The sequence below is a fragment of the Mixophyes fleayi genome, chromosome 10 (assembly GCF_038048845.1).
Source record: "Mixophyes fleayi isolate aMixFle1 chromosome 10, aMixFle1.hap1, whole genome shotgun sequence".
NCBI lineage: Eukaryota > Metazoa > Chordata > Amphibia > Anura > Limnodynastidae > Mixophyes > Mixophyes fleayi.
Genome location: NC_134411.1, coordinates 41,489,044 through 41,496,385, shown reverse-complemented (window position 1 = coordinate 41,496,385; position 7,342 = coordinate 41,489,044).

The window sequence follows — 7,342 nt, the reverse complement described above, 5'->3', positions numbered from 1 at the left end:
CCTGGTTAACCCCATAACTGGAATGGGGCATATTAATTCTTAATTAATTGTCTCATTTTGTTTGCAAGTCTTTTCAGCATCATTTGATGACCCCCTTAATTGTGCTACTGTGGAGACCCCCTAACCCAGTTAAAACAAGTTTGCAGACTTCACCATAGGGCAATTCCACCAATATCTGCAGAATAGGCATTTCCATCAAACGGTCAAAAACCAGATGTCAGCTCTAGCGCCCACTGTGTTCGAGAACCTCTGTGTCTCTGGACCTTCATCAAAAGGTCTTTTCTCTGTACTATATAATGCTATGCTTACTCTCACTACGGAGGTTAAGGATGGTTTCCAGACACAGTGGGAAGCAGGTCTGGGAGAATCTTTAGACCACGAAGACTGGTCGGATATATATGAATGGACAGCGTGATGTTCATTAATTGTACTAATTAAAGAAAACGCCAAAAAATTATTCCATTGATGGTACTATGTCCCCTCCAGGCTTCACGATATATACCCACAGACGAGCACTACTTGTTGTAGAAACTGTGGCCACATTGGAACCTTTATGCATATATCGTGGGACTGTCCCAAACTACGCCCATTCTGGGCAGCTGTCCTTTCTCTAGCCTCAACAATTCTTGAGGTCCCTTTTCCATCCGAAACTAAACATGTGCTTTTGCCCTTGCCAATCCCAAACCTCCATTCCCATGCCCATAAACTTTTCAGACATATTATTAGTGCAGCGACCTGTCAAATAGCTGCTTCCTGGAAGAATCCTACTCCTCCAATGCTTCAAATGGCCTGCGGTCGGGTATGGCACACTTACCAGATGGAACATATTACCAGCATTCCGAGGGGCTCCTCTGTGTCTTTCTACAAAACCTGGTCCCCATAGGGTTCTTATCACAACCTTTACTCAGATTCTAGTCAATAATGAATTCATGTCTGGACTCCCGATTAGACCACACCTGCATTTTTATTACGTGAACTTCTTTTTTCCACACTCCTTTCTCCTCACACCCCCCCCCCACAACCCTGAACTGTACCTCTCTCATCCCTACAAACTATACCCCTTCCCCCACCTGTTAGGAATGTTAAAACTATAACATCACTGTAGTGCAAGACTGGCATATAGCGGACTTCATAATGCAAAAGTATTGTTGAGAAGTGTTATGTAATAATGTGTTTATATAATGCTACTACAGAACCTCCCTTGAATTATTGTAATGTCTCTCTTTGCACTTGATGTTATTAATAAAAAGTATTTAAAATAACCCCCCCAAAAAAAACAAAAAACAAGTTTGCAGATTTATGATATATCACGGAATTCTGGAGATTGGTGGATCAATTTTTATTGAGTCTCAATTAAATCAGTGATGGGCACGATTGGATCATCCTTGATGATCTGAAGGAGTTTATTGCTCGGTGTGCCACCATTGACATCCATCTTACACAGGCCGCCTCTTCTTGTTACATGAATTCTCATGCCAATCCTAGACCCACTATCACCGAGGAATAACCCATGCAGACTGGTGAGGTTTATAGTTTCTTCATGAATGCCATTACCATGGCAAATTCAGATGAGGGGCAGGAAATACCATGACTAAGGCATCATTAAGGGCCACTGTTTAGGTCCTGCTAAGTGTTATCCTTTGACCATACTTATATTATATTATCTCCAACTGTCATTCCTAGATGCTATGTCTCTATCTCTCAATGTCAAAATTCAGAGCAGCAAGGTGATCCTACCCACTGTCTTCATATAGACTTCCCATAGTCTATACGGCCTCTTCAGTTCCACTACAAACCATAGATGGGTCCCCACTGCTTCCGATCAGTCACTATGGAGACCCAGGTTCCAGATTACAGGTATCAATGAATCTCTTGTATTCAACCTGGTCCAGTATTTTCCTGTCGTTCTGGGCAGGTCACGGCTGTCTCTTCACAACCCCAGTATCAATTGGGAAAATATATTTCCTGTTACAGCACTATTTGTAATCTTCAATCAATTTGCATCCTGAAATATATTGAGATCCATCGATATGCTGAATTATTTATTTAATTTATTTAAGGATATAATATTGCTTAAAAAAGATTGCATTCCTTCCTTTACACTGTGCTGATTGATAATGGTGAATACTCCTGAGAATAACTAAACAATCATGATGTGATTGGCTCACAGACAGTTTAAATACTACACAGAACCATCTGTTTAATCTAAATCCTTCTGATGAAAGTGCATGCAGCACTGAAACGCGTCAAGGTTACGCTTGGGATCCAAACAGCATTGGGAGTGCTATTCTATGTACTATTCCTGCAAACTAAATACGAAGATTCTATGGAAATAGATATTTATTGATTTCACATTTAACTCTGCAAGTGTGGAGGACCCTCCATTATAAGGTAATTACTACCTATATCGATTTCAATATTGACTATATCTAAGCACATTGAAACGGAAAACGTTACATTCGATTTGGGCAAAACATACTCTTTACTGATGCACGTACTCATCCATATATTGGAGAAAATAAGGACGGTTCTTTTTATTGCAGTATTGTTTATTTATACTTTCCTCTACGTGGAGGTCATGTGACCTGGTCTTTTAAATACATCTGACGGGACCTGAATAAAAGTGCAGAATAATCTCCAGGTTGTGGGAGTCACCGTTTTTTCTTTAGTCATCCTGAAATAGTGCCTGCCTCTCTTACTGCTTGACAAAATAAATTGTGGCACTAGTATTATTTGTGAGAACTCCAACTCTTAGGGCTAGATTTACTAAGCTGCGGGTTTGAAAAAGTGGGGATGTTGCCTATAGCAACCAATCAGATTCTAGCTGTCATTTTGTAGAAGGTACTAAATAAATGAAAGCTAGAATCTGATTGGTTGCTATAGGCAACATCCCCACTTTTTCAAACCCGCAGCTTAGTAAATCTAGCCCTTAATCTCATAGTATTCATCATAATATCTCTATTTATTACAGATGCACCTCAATCTCTTTGGAGATTGAGGTGCAACCAGCCAGGGGGAACAACAGTACAAAGAAAACAAACAAAAGACTGGACTAATTGTTGGTGCACTATGGAGTGCTACACACAAACAAATAATAACTTGGAGTATTCATACACATTCATTGTATAATCTAACTTTTATCCATTGTCTAAACAAGAATAAAATATTTTAAAACCAGGGACACGAATTTGTGAGTGATTAGTGATTTAAAATAGCTGTCTTCAGCTCCATTGCAATAAAGTACATATTTTATTCCTAATTGGACTCAGTTCTCATTTGTCTGACAGTATATCATTTCATGCTGAAATTACAACTAATAGTAAAGTTCCTTTCTGCTAGGTATTCTTCCCTGTTAACCATATGTGACTGGATGATTTGCTGAGCAGCCTATTAGGAACATTTTAAAGGACACAGATTAGAAGCCTTTCTTTGAGGATGCTCAGTAAAGCATACTTGCCAACTTTTAAAAATTCATTTCAGGGAGAAAGTAAAAACCATTGTGGGCGGGACCAGCTCCACCCACTGGGCGTGACCAGCTCCACCCACATTTATGTACAGATATCTTGATTCTTTATAACTTTTTGAGTCATATTATATATATGTATAAAATGTGACCTGTTATTTATTATGGTTCATACATGCGCTGATCAATTACTGAGTAACCAGTAATTAAGTAATTACTGCACTTGCTGATATCTCTGTCGTTCTTCCCTCTTTTTAGTAGGGATGTGCACCGGCCACTTTTGGTGTCTCGTGTTTTGTGTTTTGGATTCGGATTTGCTTGAGGTTTTGGGTTCGGATTTGTTTCGCAAAACACCTGACGAAAGGTTTTGGTTCGGATTTAAGGTTTTGGATTCGGATTTATTTTGAAAAAAACATAAAAAGTGTTAAAAACAAGTTTTGTGGGTTTATTTTCACTCCTACGCTATTATTAACCTCAATAACATTCAATAACAATCATTTCCACTAATTCCCAGTCTATTCTGAACACCTCACAATATTGTTTTTAGTCCAAAACGTTTCACCGAGGTAGCTTTCTGGACTGCATAGTGCAGTGGTCCCGGTACACAATTTGGTACCGGGGCCACAATACCTCCACCTTCAAGTGGTCTGAATTCCACTGCACAGCTGCCTGCTCCTACATCCTCTGCAGCATATACAGGGTGTAGTTTGAGCGTGTCAATACCTCTTGTTTTTGACGATGACAGGTCATTTTCATTAATTTATGATTTGGCAGCAACAGTCAACGTTGTTTAATATCTAAAACTCCTCTATCTGGACTGCATAGCGGAGTGGCCCCAGTACCCAATTTGGTACCGGGGCCACAATACCTCCTCCAACTTTCAAGTGTAGTGTTTATAATTTATAAAAACTACAGTAGTTATAGCACGTCAATAACTCTTGTTTTAGACGACCATGGTACAGAGCATTCATCATTGAGATCCCATCAAGTATGTGAAAGACAGACAGGGTCGAAGTGTTATTTGTTGACTTTGTTAACAAAAAAACTGTCCCTGTTGCAAATATTCGTGCAATGAAGAGTGACTTTTTCTATTAAAGGCTCAAGCTTTCAAGTGTAGTGTTTATAACTTATAAACAGTACAGTAGTTCTAGCACATCAAAACCTCTTGTTTTTGATTATGACAGGGCATTTTACTTTTGGTTTAATTTGTTGAATTTGTTTTAATTTTGTTTTACTTTGTGCTCATGGCAAATGACTGTTGAATGGTCACATAATGGCAAAAAAAGAGTTGCAAGATGGAATTGTCCTTGGGCCCTCCCACCCACCCTTATGTTGTTGAAATAGGACATGCACACTTTAACAAACCAATCATTTCAGCGACAAGGCCTACCAAACAACTGTGGCTGAAATGATTGGTTTGTTTGGGCCCCCACACCAAAAAAGCTATTCATCTCTCCCTGTACAAACTAAACAGGCTCTACTGAGGCAAGATGTCGTCCTCATCCTCAACCTCTGATTCCTCTCCCCTTACAGTGTGTACTTCCTCATCCTCACACATTATCAATTCGTCCCCGCTGGACTCCACAACCACAGGTCCCTCTGTACTATCTGGAGGGCAGTGCTGTACTTGATTGAGGAATTGATAATTCATTTTTTATGAACATCATTTTTTCAACGTTCTGAGGAAGCAACCTCCTTCGCCGCTCACTGACCAGGTTCCCCGCTGCACTAAAAACTCTTTCCGAGTACGCACTGGAGGGGGGACAACTCAGATAAAATAGAGCCAGTTTGTACAGGGCCTTCCAAACTGCCTTTTTTTCCTGCCAGTAACAATATGGACTGTCTGACATGTCTATTTGGATGGTGTCAGCAAAATAATCCTCCACCATTTTTTCTTTTGTGACAGCATCCAATGCAGCAACAGTAGACATGTCTGCAATGGTTGGCAGGTCCTTCAGTCCGGACCAGATGTTATCAGCATCCCCCCCCCCAGCGGGTCTTTTAGGAAAACTGAGCTTTTTCCTCGCAGCCACAGATGTGGAAGAAAATGAGGGTGGAGCTGTTGGCATGTCACGGTCCTCTTCAGAGGACAATCTCCTGACCAGCAGGTCTTTGCACCGCTGCAGACTTGTGTCTGCCGGAAACAGAGACAAAACATATGCTTTAAACCGAGGATCGAGAATGGTGGCCAGAATGTATTCCTCTGACTTTAAAATAGTGACCACCCTCGGATCCTGGCAAAGCGTACGAAGGACTTCATCCACAAGAGCTACATGCTTGGTGGAATCGCAATGGTTTACCAGCTCCTCCCTCACTTTCTCCAGCTGTTTCTGCAACAGCCTGATCAGGGGAATCACCTGACTCAAGCTGGCAGTGTCGGAACTGACTTCTCGTGTGGCAAGTTCAAACGGCTGGAGAACCTTGCACAACACGGAAATCAGTCTCCACTGCGCTTGACTCAGGCGCATCCCCACTCCTTTGCCTATGTCGTAGGTGGCGGTGTAGGCTTGAATGGCCTTTTGCTGCTCCTCCATCCTCTGCAGCATATAGAGGGTGGAGTTCCAGCGCGTCACAACCTCTTGTTTGAGGTGATGGCAGGGCAGGTTCAGGCTTTTTTGATGTGCCTCGAGCCTGCGGTAGGCACTGGCAGAATGCCGAAAGTGTCCAGCAATTTTGCGGGCCACCGCAAGCATCTCCTGCACACCCCTGTCACTCTTGAGGTAATGCTGCACCACCAAATTAACGGTGTGGGCAAAACATGGGACGTGCTGGAAATTGCCCATATGCAATGCCCGCACAATGTTACTGGCATTGTCTGACACCACAAATCCCCAGGACAGTCTAAGTGGGGTAAAGCCACTGCAAAATAATTTCCCTCATTTTCTCTAATAGGTTGTCAGCGTTGTGCCTCTTATTAAAGCCTGTAATACACAATGTTGCCTGCCTTGGCACGAGCAGACGTTGTGTAGATGCTGCTACTGATGCAGCTGCTGCTGTTGCTGCGGAAGGGGATGCATCTACCCAGTGGGCTGTCACAGTCATATAGTCCTTCGTTTGCCCAGAACCACTTGTCCACATGTCCGTGGTTAAGTGGACAGTGGGTACAACCGCATTTTTAAGAGCACTGAGGACACTTGCTCGTACTTCTCTGTACATCTTTGGTATCGCCTGCCTAGTGAAGTGGAATCTCGACGGGATTTGGTACCGGGGACACAATACCTCCATCAACCCTCTAAATCCCACTCCACTGATGGCGGACACCGGGCGCACGTCTAACACCAACATAGCAGTTACAGCCGCAGTTATAAGTTTGCAATAGGGTGACTACTATCGTATTTTGTGGTCATGGCAAACGACTGTTGGACGGTCAATTGTTTTGTGAAAGACGTAGCGGTCTTACGACTTCCCCTCTGGGAAGATGACCGACTAACAGCAGCAACAGCAGCAGTGGCAGTAGTAGGCGTACCGCTGCAGGATTCCTCGGATGAATCCCGTATAGAAGAGGACTCAGTCTGGCTGGTGACATGGCCTGCAGTACTAAATCTGATGGAGATCGTGGAGGAAGTTGACGAGGAGGGTGTTGGTGGTGTGTATCCAACAGGACCAAGGGATTTAGGTGTCCCTGTACTGATGACGGTTCTAGGCCCAGTTCCTGAACTAACCACTGAACTCTGAAGGTTATTCAGGTGACGTATAAGGGAGGATGTCCCTAGGTGGGCAAGATCCTTACCCCTGCTTATTTGAGCTTTACATAAGCTACATATGGCCATACATTGGTTGTCCGGATTTGGATAAAAATAACTCCAGACCGAAGAGGTGCATTTTTTGGTCTTCTGGCCAGGCATGACAATGGGCTTTTTCATCCCATGGACATCAGCT